Source organism: Lipotes vexillifer, unplaced genomic scaffold (assembly GCF_000442215.2).
Source record: "Lipotes vexillifer unplaced genomic scaffold, Lipotes_vexillifer_v1.1 scaffold1098, whole genome shotgun sequence".
NCBI lineage: Eukaryota > Metazoa > Chordata > Mammalia > Artiodactyla > Lipotidae > Lipotes > Lipotes vexillifer.
This window is the reverse complement of record NW_006798559.1, coordinates 641,211-655,420: the sequence shown is the minus strand read 5'-3', so window position 1 is coordinate 655,420 and position 14,210 is coordinate 641,211. Positions and strand designations below refer to the sequence as shown.

At 47.7% G+C, this 14,210-nt stretch overlaps 1 protein-coding gene and 1 pseudogene across 2 annotated transcripts in view; one reads left to right on the top strand and one right to left on the bottom strand.

The window, feature by feature from the left end:
- TRABD2A (TraB domain containing 2A) overlaps window positions 1-14,210 on the bottom strand; it is a 60,546-nt gene that overhangs the window by 23,557 nt on the left and 22,779 nt on the right. The window lies entirely within an intron of this gene.
- On the top strand, window positions 2,077-2,977 carry LOC103091361 (40S ribosomal protein S2 pseudogene; annotated as a pseudogene). The gene has a single exon (XR_457137.1). The product of XR_457137.1 is annotated as a 40S ribosomal protein S2 pseudogene (transcript).

Genomic DNA, 14,210 nt, shown 5'->3' with positions numbered 1-14,210 from the left:
AAAAAAAAAAAAAAAAAAAGATTTCCTCTCTAATGCCTCCTATATGGTTGCCATCCTGCGAAGCTACTGTGCTGACATAGTAACAACCAATTCTCTTAAAGAAAAACTGCTGGGTAACAGACACCTTCACACAGGTCCTTGTCACTCACTGTCAATCTGTTAACAGCACCTGAGGGCAAAGCAAGATGCATTAGAGAAGAGAGGATGAGAGGTGGAGGTGGTGGAATATTAGAACTCTGAGCGCCTGGAGGGGACAACAAAGGGATCAGCAGAATATATTTACAATAATAGTAATAGCAATAATGATAATAATAGCAGCAGCAATCCCTCCCCAACCCTGCAGTCAGCCGTCCTCCGGGAGGTGGAACTGCATTTGGGGAGGAAGATGGGGCCCCTGCCCTGAGGTATGGCTGTTGGCAGGGCGACAGAACAAAAGGGCCTGTGATGGCAACAGGTCACAGAGGGCAGTAAAGGATAACCACGAACACTCAGTGGGAGCTCAGGCCCAGGTGAAGACCACAGAGAGAAACCATCACATTCACTTCCTCACCCCAGAACTATAGCTTGGTCCTCCACATCAAAAAAAAAAAAAAAGGTGACGCCAAGAGCCTCCAAGACCTTAGAGCAAACCAGGCTACGTCCCTTGAAACCTGTAAAGATTTCTGTCCTCAACCGTATGCAAAATAGCAGCTTTGCCTAAAGCTTTGCCACCAGCCATTCTTGCTATCTTCAGGGTGTCCCCCTTGGGCTCACAGGAAGACTTCTGACCTGTTGGGAAAAACTCATTTATCTCTTGAGGGCACCAGGGTAGGGTCCTAGCAGAATCCAGGGCTTGCCAGCTGGGGATACAGTAGATAGGCCTGTGTCTACAGCAGAGGACAAGCAGAGCCCAGTGGAAGCCTCTGCAAGGAGATGGGCTCAGAGTGCTTCTGAATGGGTCCTGCAAAACCTTTGTTGTTCTCCAAGCCTCACCTAGAAAATGCATTGTATTTGGAAGGACTCACAGAAGCCACCAGTGGGGGATCTGCCTCCTTGGAGAGGTTCCCAGTGGTCTCCAGAGTGTGCCGCCTGTTACCCCAAGTCAGGTGCTCTGCTCTATTGTGAGACATTTTTAACTATTAGAAAGTCCTTCCTTCTTTTTGAGCTCCCTGTCCCGCCATGATTGCCATGTACTCATTTTTGTATGTATCGATACAGTGTGTGTTTCCACAAATGCATAATTTGTGAGCAGCCATGAAAAGAGAAAACGTACATGTCCCGCTTGTATAGAAATACAAGCACAAGTGTGTAATAAATATGCTAGTGTCGCCAGTGAATTTAAGGTTCTTTCTTCATCGTGAAAGAATTTGAAGACGAAGTGATAGGTAAGAATCAGACTTATTTAGAGAGAAATACACTCCACAGACACAGTGTGCACTATCTCAGAAGACGAGAGGCCTTGGGAGAAACACACTCTAAAGACGGAGTGTGGGTCACTGAAAGGCAAGAAGCAAGAGGCCTCGAAATATGGGGTGGTTAGTTTTTGTGGGCTGGGTAATTTCATAGGCTAATGAGTGGGAGGATTATTCCAACTATTTGGGGGAAGGGGCAGGGATTTCCAGGAATTGGGCCACGGCCCACTTTTTAGCCTTTTACGCTGGGCCTCAAAACTGTCATGGCGCCGGTGGGTGTGTCATTTAGCATATGCTAATGTATTACAATGAGCATATAATAAGGCTCAAGGTCCACAGGAAGTCGAATCTTCCGCCATCTTGGACCCAGTTGGTTCTCACTAGTTTTCATCATGTCCTATGGCTATGTCATTCTTTTAAAGGTTGTACCCTGCCCCTTTCCCTCCTGTTTCATTAGTGCACAAGGACGTTCCCTGGGGAACTGTAACAGAGCTCTCCCTGACACTGGGACTGTTCAATCAGAATTGGAATGACACAAGAGGGAGAAGATATGGGAATATATATGTATAGCTGATTCACTTTGTTATAAAGCAGAAACTAACACCCTACTGTAAAGCAATTATACTCCAATAAAGATGTTAAAAAAAAAAATTGGAATGACCCGTCTTCTTCGTAAAAACACCAAATGGCGTGTGACGCCGGTGCTGCGGGAGGGCCCAGAGGCCCCTGGGGGCCCTGGAATGGGAGGCCCCGCTGACTTCCACAGAAGCTTTAGCAGCGGCGTCCGGGGTCAGGGTCACAGCCAGGGTCGGGGCCTCAGAGCACATGGAGGCAAGGCTGAGAAGCAGGAGTGGCTCCCCGTCACCAAGCTGGGCCGCCTGGTTAAGGACCTGAAGATCAAGTCCCTGGAGAAGAGCTGTCTCTTCCCTCTGCCCATCAAGGAATTTGAGATCACTGACTTTTTCCTAGGAACATCCCTCAAGCAGGAGGTTTTCAAGGTTATGCCTGTGCAAAAGCAGACCCGTGCTGGCCAGCAGACCAAGTTCAAGGCATTTGTCACCACTGGGGATTACAACGGACATGTCGGTTTGGGTGTCAAGAGCTCTAAGCAGATAGCCACTGCCATCCATGGGGCCATCATTCTGGCCAAGCCCTCCATCATGGCTGTGTGGCGAGGCTACTGGGGAAACAAATCAGCAAGCCCCATACTGTAACTTGCAAGGTGACTGGCCGCTGTGGCTCTGTGCTGATGTTCCTTATCCCTGGCCCCAGGGGTACTGGCATCGTCTCAGCCCCTGTGCCCAACATGCTACTGATGATGGCTGCAACTGACGACTGCTACACCTCTGCCAGGGGCTGCACTGCCACCCTGGGCAACTTTGCCAAGGCCACTTTTGATGCCATTTCCAAGACCTACAGTTATCTGATTCCTGATCTCTGGAAAGAGGCAGTGTTCACCAACTCTCCATATCAGGAATTCACTGACCATCTTGTAAAGACCCACACCAGAGTTTCTGTGCAGAGGACTCAGGCTCCAGCTGTAGCCACGACATAGTTTTATATGAGAAAAATAAAGTGAATGAAGCCGTAAAAATAAATTGGAATGACCACATAGAGAGGATTCTTGCCCCCAACAGAGCGGGAGATTGGATGTGATGACCTCAGATGGTCATCTATTTATAAGTCCTTGAGTTTCTCCATCTCAGGAAGCGAGGGAAGCAGACGCCCTGGTCTCACTTTCTGTCCTCTCTGCCTCCCTTGTTTCTCCCCCCTTAGCACAGGCCATGAGGCTCCATGGAGCCTTCCATGTCTGTTAATTAATGGCCCTCACCCAGATCACTGTGTCAGGTCAATTTCCACCACTGGGGGAAAAAAATCCACAAAACCATCCTCTTATTTCAGACTTTTTTCTCCTGCTAGGTGTTCCAGAAGTGCCAAATCACTGTGCTCCCTCCTCCCCCAACCCTCTATGCAAACCACAGCCCCTGAAGAGACAGCCCTACATAGGATGTGATTCTGCCTGTCCCCTCCCTCCCCAGGCCATGCCAGTTACAACTGGGTGGACATCTGACTCAATGGTATAGCACTGGGTGAACCACGAGATTTACACCCAAAGAGTACATCTACCCCACAGAATAGACTCAAAAAATCATCCACAAGCAGAAAATACTCATCTCCAGGCCAAAAAGCAATCGTTTTGTTTCAAGTCTCTTAATCTGCATTGGTTGAGATTGTATGAGGGGTAAGGACAGCAAGAAAGGAAGAATTAGTGGAAATTATTGCAATTATGATAAAATTCCAATTACCATGAAGTTTCTAACAGTGCAAAGACTTAAAGGGACTTACTTTTCCCCTTCGAAAACACAGCTAGAGAGACAGATTTCTGCCTTCACTTTAGTGTTTGTCTTTTATTATACTGTCTTTTAGAAAAAACATGATCAGTCCACCCAAAACCACGTCTTGTCAGCTGAATACTCTTCCCCTTCCCTCCAATGACACATACTCACCGCATCTGCACTGTCTTCTGAAAAGTTGTGTTCACTGGAAGTAACAAGCTTGTTACCTGACGGTTTAATTCAGTGCTCAAATGCCACCCTTCCTTCCCCGCTCTCCCCGCCATGTCTCCCTTTCCACTCTCCCCTTGCCTCCCCACATCCCCTCTTCTCTCTCCCTTTCTTTCTGGGCTTGTGGAAAGAATCCATTAAGCTCTCTGTCCAACACGTGCAGCAGACTTCTTTCACTTTCCCGACACTTCCTCAGCTGTGGGGAGACCCAAGTCCCAGTTGGGGCATTGCTGCGGGAGCCCACGGGCTGAAGGGGCGGGCGAGGGGGTTGAGGTCTGGCAGATGCCTTTTTTGTCGAAGATAAAGGCCCCCCCATCCCCATCGAGCCTCTCCACTTTCCAGCACTTTCATCCCCTCCGATCAAAGGGCTGCTCTGAATATGAAAGGCACCACCCATTATGCGACTCCCGTCAGCCCCACCTCACCCCGCCCCCAGCCGCCCAGCTCTCAAACAAAGCCCCTGGCATCTGTCCAGGCGCAGCCCTCACCTTCTGGGGCGTTGGGTTGTTGCGTCTTCTTTTTTTCTTAGTTCACTTTGGAGAGCCATTCGGTCCCTTGAAGTATAGTTGGGGAGCAGAGGGGAAGATCTCTCTCATCCTGAGAACATTCCGCCCACATAATTTTTCAAGACACCTTGAGGATTTCTGGTCCTTGCCTCTCCCACCTCACCTGGGTATCCAGGCAGTCAGGACGTCCCCCTCAAGCTCATTTATTTCCCCCTTTCCCAGCCACTCTTAAAAATCGCTTCTCGTGGGGCTTCCCTGGTGGCGCAGTGGTTGAGAGTCCGCCTGCCGATGCAGGGGACACGGGTTCGTGCCCCACTCCAGGAAGATCTCACATGCCGCGGAGCGGCTGGAGATTGTATGAGGGGTAAGGACAGCAAGAAAGGAAGAATTAGTGGAAATTATTGCAATTATGATAAAATTCCAATTACCATGAAGTTTCTAACAGTGCAAAGACTTAAAGGGACTTACTTTTCCCCTTCGAAAACACAGCTAGAGAGACAGATTTCTGCCTTCACTTTAGTGTTTGTCTTTTATTATACTGTCTTTTAGAAAAAACATGATCAGTCCACCCAAAACCACGTCTTGTCAGCTGAATACTCTTCCCCTTCCCTCCAATGACACATACTCACCGCATCTGCACTGTCTTCTGAAAAGTTGTGTTCACTGGAAGTAACAAGCTTGTTACCTGACGGTTTAATTCAGTGCTCAAATGCCACCCTTCCTTCCCCGCTCTCCCCGCCATGTCTCCCTTTCCACTCTCCCCTTGCCTCCCCACATCCCCTCTTCTCTCTCCCTTTCTTTCTGGGCTTGTGGAAAGAATCCATTAAGCTCTCTGTCCAACACGTGCAGCAGACTTCTTTCACTTTCCCGACACTTCCTCAGCTGTGGGGAGACCCAAGTCCCAGTTGGGGCATTGCTGCGGGAGCCCACGGGCTGAAGGGGCGGGCGAGGGGGTTGAGGTCTGGCAGATGCCTTTTTTGTCGAAGATAAAGGCCCCCCCATCCCCATCGAGCCTCTCCACTTTCCAGCACTTTCATCCCCTCCGATCAAAGGGCTGCTCTGAATATGAAAGGCACCACCCATTATGCGACTCCCGTCAGCCCCACCTCACCCCGCCCCCAGCCGCCCAGCTCTCAAACAAAGCCCCTGGCATCTGTCCAGGCGCAGCCCTCACCTTCTGGGGCGTTGGGTTGTTGCGTCTTCTTTTTTTCTTAGTTCACTTTGGAGAGCCATTCGGTCCCTTGAAGTATAGTTGGGGAGCAGAGGGGAAGATCTCTCTCATCCTGAGAACATTCCGCCCACATAATTTTTCAAGACACCTTGAGGATTTCTGGTCCTTGCCTCTCCCACCTCACCTGGGTATCCAGGCAGTCAGGACGTCCCCCTCAAGCTCATTTATTTCCCCCTTTCCCAGCCACTCTTAAAAATCGCTTCTCGTGGGGCTTCCCTGGTGGCGCAGTGGTTGAGAGTCCGCCTGCCGATGCAGGGGACACGGGTTCGTGCCCCACTCCAGGAAGATCTCACATGCCGCGGAGCGGCTGGGCCCGTGAGCCATGGCCGCTGGGCCTGTGCGTCCGGAGCCTGTGCTCCGCAACAGGAGAGGCCACAACAGTGAGAGGCCCGTGTATCGCAAAAAAAAAAAAAAAAAATCGCTTCTCCTTCTTTACCTGAAAGGGGACTATGCCCTTGGAAGAGTCTAGACCGACCCCACATGGCAAGACGACGGAGAAAGTCCTGCTCCTTTTCTGTCATGTTCATAGATGGTGCCAGACTTGGGAACGAAAGCTTCCACACACATCTCTGAACATGAGGTCTGCTTTTCAGGGGGAGAAAGGTGCTTCTCAAAACTTGGACCTGAGTTCTTCTCAGACAAAGGATTCAAGCATAAGGACCAGAGAAACTGATTTTCAGGGATGTTCCGACCTGAAGAGGTGTCGTTTTGTAAAATGATGACAATTCCTGAATACCAGGAGAGGACAGGGAGGGAATCTGGAAGAACGCACCAGGCAGACTGGGCCTCTTCTTCTGCGATTCCTGCCACCGCCTTCCTGCACACCCTCCAAGCCCTCTCCTGCCTTGGTCAGGTTCCCCGACCACCCTCCCCTTCCACCCAGCCCACATCCTGCCCTGACTTCATGGCTGACTGAGCACATCCATCTCCTGTTATAGATGTGGACTGAACTGTGCCCCCCCCACCCCCAATTCACAGGCTGAAGCTCTAACCCTCACTATGACTGTATTTGGAGATGGTAATTAAGGTTAAATGAGGTTGGGCTTCCCTGGTGGCGCAGTGGATAAGAATCTGCCTGCCAATGCAGGGGACACAGGTTCGATCCCTGGTCCGGGAAGATCCCACATGCCGCGGAGCAGCTAAGCTTGTGTGCCACAACTACTGAGCCTGTGCTCTAGAGCCCGCGAGCCACAACTACTGAGCCTGTGCTCTAGAGCCCGCGAGCCACAACTACTGAGCCCACGTGCCACAGTTACTGAAGCCCACGTGCCTAGAGCCTGTGCGCCACAAGAAGAGAAGCCACTGCAATAAGAAGCCCACGCACCGCAACAGAGTAGCCCCCACTCGCCACAACTAAAGAAAGCCCGTGTGCATCAACGAAGACCCAACGCAGACATAAATAAATAAATAAATAAAAATTAAATATATATATATATATATATATATATATATATATAGTCTTTAAAAAAAAAGAAAGGTTAAATGAGGTCATTTGGGTGGGGCCCTGATCCAATAGGACTGGTGAGCTCTCTCTCTCTGTGCGGAGAAAAGGCCATGTGAGGACACAGCAAGAAGGCAGCCATCTGCAAACTGAGGAGAGAGGCCTCATCAAAAACCAACCCAGCCAGCACTTTGATTTTGTATTGTGAGCCTCCAGAACTGTGAGGAAATCAATTTCTGTTGTTTAAACCACACAGTCTGTAGTAGCCTGTGATGGCAGCCCAAGCAGACTAGCACACCTCCTTCCCCCAAATCCCACACCATGCTGGGGTAATGATAAGAATTAACACCAATCTCTCCATCTCCAAGGTCCAGTGAAAGTTACAACCTGTGCTAAGTGCTTCAGGACTGTCTCAGTCCCTTCCTAGAAATTTCCATTCTTTTCATTTCTACTGCCCTGAAACGTAATTTTCCTTTAAATTGTTAAAAGGAAAACAAGATAGACAAGACCAACAAGACAGACAAGCCCAGGAGCAATAAGCTATGAAGAATGATATGAAGAACGAAATGAAAAGCACAAGAAAGCTAACTTCACACACGTAACCACACCTGGACCGGTTAATGGGCCTAATTAGGCATAAGTGGTAAGCAGCTCACAAAATGGCTACACAGTGTATTTGCTTCTGCCATAAAGAATGTCGCTCGCCATCTGGCTCTACAAGGATTGAGTCACTTGCCACTGCAGTCACTGACCTTCAACACGTCCTGAAAGGAGTTCCAGGTGGAGATCAGAAATGAGGTACCCTGTGCTCTGGGAAAACTGGCAGAACAGGCCTTCAGACAGATATTTTTAGGAGAAATGTTTTATGAACCTGGATTCTAGAATCTTCCCATACTTAGAAAAGCGCTAAAGTCATTAACAGAGACATCTGTTCCTTGTGACTAGCATCAACCTTCTTACCAAGATGTGTGCCTGGTTGCACGTACCCCCTTCGTCAAATCACATATAGACTGACTGCCCCACTTACCTCTTGGAAGCAGTCCCTCAGAGTTATCTGAGAGGCTGCCTCCTGGGCTATAGTCCTCAGTAAGTCCCCAAATAAAACTGAAATACATCTCTCACAAGTGTTTTTATTTCAGTCAACAGCTTTAACCACCACAAAGGGACCCAGAGCAGACTTCTCTCCTTCACCTGAACTCTATAAGGATCCAGAGCCAGGTCCAAACGAATTTAAGTAAGCCTCTCCTGGTTTTTGGATCTCCTGATAATTGGTTGATGATCCTGAGCTCTGTTTGGTGATATATAACAGGTACCTAGCCCACCAGTTGAAAGACACTGGGAAAAAAGGTGGCCTCCCCCCAGCTGAAAGATACTGGCGGAGCCCAGCTGAAAGACACTGGGATTTGCTCAGTTGAAAGACACTGGGCAGTCTGGACTGGGTGACTAGGTGGGCAGGCCTAAAGTCGTTCCTAAACAAGGGGCATCAGAAATCCAGCCTCCAGCTAACACTCCAGCCAGGTGTATGTACTTAACGAAACTTATACTTACAAGTTAGTTATTTAATTGGGTATTAAAGGAAATATCACACTGAAAATAGCCCAAATGGGGCTCTTTTCTTGCATATGCAGTTAACTTAGAGAAAGCTAGCTTGATAAAACATCTGTTCAGAATTCTGACCCTAAGGGAACAAGTCCTTCTAGGAAAAATTTGTATTTCTTTCCCTGTGCACAGGAATTCTTACCTTATCAGACCATCTCCAATTCCTGAGACTGAGAAAAGGAAAAAACGCTGTATGTCACAGCAGTAGCCAAGTTTCCTTGCCAATTGCATTGTAATCAGGTGTTTAAACTATGCCTTTCAAAGAATTTTCTCATTTATAGACAGTTATTGTTTTACTTTGGTGCTTTTGCAAAAAATCCTTCATCTTCAAGAAGATTCACAGAAAGAACTTTTTGACAAGAACAGATTTCTGATAAATTTTGGATCATACCACTGAACTGGGTAAGAAATTAAAGAATCCTAATGGAAAGCCTGAAGCCTTCATAAAACTATTAGCAAAAACGATTAGTTACATAGGAATGAGTGAACTGGTGAATATCGTCATAATTTTTATAGTTTTTGTCTGAAATATTACTGACTTTTTTTTTTTTTTTTTTTTGGTGTTACGCGGGCCTCTCACTGTTGTGGCCTCTCCCATTGCAGAGCACAGGCTCCGGACGCGCAGGCTCAGCGGCCATGGCTCACGGGCCCAGCCGCTCCGCGGCACGTGGGATCTTCCCAGACCGGGGCACGAACCCGTATCCCCTGCATCGGCAGGCAGACTCTCAACCACTGCGCCACCCGGGAAGCCCCTGAAATATTACTGACTTTTAATCTATGTTTTCCAGATATAAGGAAGCTCAAGCTAATTATGACTTACAGCCACATGGTAAATTATACCTTTGTAAGCAGAATTGAAACATTTATCTTTTCTCTCTACCTGATCCCTCCAGAAACTGGGAAACTTATGTTCCCAGCAGCCTTATCAGATAAATAAGAAAGGTCACCTCCTGACAGGTGCAGGAATCTCAAGATATTCTGGGGACCTCAGGAACACAGGAATTCACCCAAATCTGCAGATATCACAGGCAGAATCTGTGGCAAGCCCTTGGTGTGGCTTTCCTGATCTTGGGAGGCCTTTTAAAAACTCAGTCTGAGGTTCCTTATGAAAAGCTCCAGCCCAGCCAACTTAAAAGAGCCTATGTGATCCATTAACCAGCCTTATTTTGCAAACAAATTAGTCTTAATTTGGCTGTATGTGGTAGAAATTAGGGTAATTTTAGAGAGAAAAAGTGAACGTTAAATGCTAGTTTTGTTCACTGAGGTCTGTATTTACTGCCTATACTCACTTCCCAGAGAGTTCCTTGTGGTTATATTACATTACGGTTACATTTAAATGAATTATTAAAAGGACATTCCAAGTTTGTTTCTGAAGCTTATCTCAGTATTCTATCCTTGGATGAAGACAAGGTGCTCCATGAGCTGCAACCAGGAGATTATGCATACAGGAAAAGGCATCATTTAAAGAACTATCTCCAGGGCTTCCCTGGTGGCGCAGTGGTTGGGAGTCTGCCTGCCGATGCAGAGGACACGGGTTCGTGCCCCGGTCTGGGAAGATCCCACATGCCACGGAGCGGCTGGGCCCATGAGCCATGGCCGCTGAGCCTGCGCTTCTGGAGCCTGTGCTCCGCGACGGGAGAGGCCACAACAGTGAGAGGCCCGCGTACCGCAAAAAAAACAAAAACAAAAACAAATAAAGAACTATCTCCAACCTAGATGGAAGGACCCTTATCCGGTACTCTTAACTAGCTCATGCGAAGTGAAACTGAAGGGAATTGACTCTTGTATTCATATTTCTCACTTAGGAAGGGCCCCTGCACTGAACTGGTCTATTGAGAGGACTGCTGACCTCAAAATCACCTTAAAACAATGTTCAAACAGAGGAGAAAACTATACCCACAGCAGGACAAGAAGACAACATCAGAAGTAGACGGCTATCTCAAGATGCCAGACCTGACCCACATGATTATTTACAGTGTTTTCTTAATTTCTTGGACTTTTGCATAAATCAGTGTTTTTCTATCATGGTCACAAATCCCAGGCAGATTTTAAAAATTAATACAAGTGTTGGGTTTATGGTCAAGTACCTACATCCAGTACTTTTGGGTTACCTTGGTGGATTTTTCTTCTCCAAGGCTCTAACTGGATGGCCCTTAGGAAATTTATTCTAGAAGAAAGAGAGGCTGTAGGTCTGTTCGGGCCATTATTGACATCACTCGATGGGAATCATACTTGTTCTGACCGTGACCATAAATATGAATTTTCTTTAAAAGTTACTCAAGCTCAATCAGAGCAACGAGCTAAATTTCAGTCAAAGAATATAACCTCCTTCAGTTATGGGATGGATTTATATGGCTAACACCAGGCTGTGATCATTTAAGTTTAAAAGCCCCCTTATGTCGGGAACAATTAAACCATACCGAGGCTAATCAAACTACTAACACTAGGAAATTGGGCTGGTGCTGGTATGGAACAGATTGGGCAGGCAACTGGGAATATAGTAGCCTGCACCTAATGGAAATTCTTGGCTTAAATTCTTACTTTTGGCCCTATTAATGCTACTAGCTATATTACTTATACACTACCTATTTTATGAGATCATTGTTTCTTGCATTACAAAATGTGTTACTGAGCCTCCCATAAAAGTGATGACTAGGCAACTTGAAACAATTGACCCAATATATAGCTCTATTTGAGATCAATGATTATAATAGTGTAACGCTAGATACGGAAGGAAGCAACAAGAGGGAATCTTTCCTGGACCATAACAGACTAGTAAGACAGGTGGTCCAGAGACTTTTCACTACCGTTTACAGGGCCTAGTCCAGTAATAGCACATTGAATGGCCTACCAACAAAATCCCGGCCTGACCTAGAAATGGGCATTCCTAGCGCTGTGGTACAAAATAGTCAGGAAATGCCTTCCAAACCTACGTTAAATTTATGATCATGAGGGGGCACTGCCAACTAAACAATGTCACTAGCCATCTGGCTCTACAAGGATTGAGTCATCAGCCACTGCAATTGTTGACCTTTAACATAGCCTGACCTCAAGGAAGAGATCAGGAATGAGGCAATCTGTGCTCTGGGAGAACAGGCCTTCAGAGAGATATTTTTAGGAGAAAATTTTTGCAAACCTGGATTCTTGCATCCTCCCATTGTTAGAAAAGCACTAAAATCATTAACAGAGACCTTGTGACTAGCAGCAGCCTTCTTACCAAAATGTGTGTTTGGTCGAATGTACCGCCATCATCAAAATCACATATATAGTGACTGCTCCCCGTTCCTCTTGGGAGCAGTTCCTCAGAGCTGTCAGAGAGGCTGCCTCCCAAGCTATAGTCCTCAGGAAGTCCCCAAATAAAACTGAAACTCACAGCTCTCACGTTGCGTGTGTTTACTCCAGCCAACACTTCTAGAGTCCAACCTGCCTCTGGCCTTCCTCTTACGTTGCATTTTCTCCAATACCAGCAATCATGGTAGGTTTTCCTTTACACAACAACCTAGATGATGCTCACGATCAAGTCCGCACAGAGAACAACTCTAAATGGCAGCTATCCCCCTCCCCAAGCTGTCTCACTTCCCAGACCCCAGGTGTCTCACTCCTGATGGCCCAGGGTCCAGGGCTAACACAGCTGAAGCTCTCAGCCAAGAGGCTAACTACCTCTGACACCCCTGCAGAAGTGACCCATGTCTCGGCCCCATCCAGCCCACACTCAGCTGCCAGGTGAATGTCCTGCAACTCTGCTCTTTATGCTCTCACTTCCCCTGGAAAACACCAGTGCTGCCCCCCTGCCCTCAGAGCACGCAGTGATTTCCCTACCTCACACTCGTTCTCCAGCCTCATCACACCTCACCCCTGCACAGCCCAGCCCACCACCATTCGGCCAGCGCAGCGTGCTTTTGGCCAGGTTCGCCTGCACTGCTGGCCCAGCTGAAATATCTCCCTCTGTTTCCTCTGCCTGTGTTAAATCCTAGCTTCTACTTGAAAATCAGCTCAAATGCTAATATGCTTATTAAAGTAAGCAGGATAACAATTAGAAAGTAATACTGTTGTAACTTTCCCCCATCGATCACATTCTTTGGCAGTCATGTCACCACAGTGGCTGCAGAAACTGAGCCTCCTCCAGCAGAGGCCACATCGAGAGCCCACCCCACCTGGCAGTGGGTCACTTCAACTGCCAGCAGCAGAAGGCCTGGAAGGCACCTTCATTTTCAGTCTACATGGTGCCCTCGAGGTTCAGGGCTGGTTTGGAGAGAAGCTATAAAACTGCACCACAGAACTGGAAACCACTCCTAGAAAGGAAGGGAAGGCCTCCCTAGGGCACCCCACAGCCTATGAGCACACACCTCACAGCCCCCATGAGGTGTATCTAACTTGCACTGCTGCTGGCCCTGGAGCCACCCACCAGGAAGCTGGGAGAGGCACCCTGCCATTACTGTGCAACCAGCCTCCCTGCCCTGGTGACAGGAAAGAAGTTACTCTGGGAGGATTAACAGGGGAAGAAGTCAGGGAAAAGACAGAAACAAATCAGCAGAGTCAATGCTGTGGTTTTAGTTGTTTAAGACAGCGTGGCCGGACAGAGTGATGAGAAAACAACGATCTTCAGAAAGTACCTTCCAATTAGGAAATATCACCTGTGCAAGGCACTGTGCTAGACTCATTTAAAAAAAAGAAAAGAGTTAAATCAAGATCCTTGCTCTCTAGGAGTTTCCATGCTAGTTTGGGAGCTGAAATAAACACATGGAAAGTTAGACACCAATCTAAGAATTAAATAAACATAAAAAGCCACTACAAGGCAGCAAAAGAACAACTGCTCAGTGGGGATATGGCAACAGATGCTCTTAATTGAGGAGAAAAAGGAGTCTTTGGCAACCTGAGGTAACTCCCAGAGGCAATACAAGGACAGGGACCAGAATGGTGACCAAGAATAGAGACCAATGGTTCTCAAACTTGAGTGTGCATCGAATCACCTGGAAGGACTCGTTAGACCAAGCATTGCCAAGTCCCACCCCACAGTTTCTAATTCAGGAAGTCTGGAGTGTGGCCCAAAATTGTGCATTCCTAACAATTCCAAGGTGATGCTGATGCCACCGGTCCAGGGGCATTTAATTAAATTAAATTTTTTTTAATTTTAATTAATTTATTTTATTTTTGGCTATGTTGGGTCTTTGCTGCGTGCGGGCTTTCTCTAGTTGTGGCAAGTGGGGGCCACCCTTCGTTGCAGTGTATGGGCCTCTCATTGCCATGGCCTCTCTTGCTGCAGAGCACAGGCTCTAGGCGTGCAGGCTTCAGTAGCTGTGGAACGCGGGCTCAGCAGCTGTGGCTCTCAGGCTATAGAGCGCAGGCTCAGCAGTTGTGGCCCACGGGCCCAGTTGCTCCGTGGCATGTGGGATCTTCCCGGACCAGGGCTTGAACCCATGTCCCCTGCCTTGGCAGGTGGATTCCCAACCACTGTGCCACCAGAGAAGCCCTTTTTTT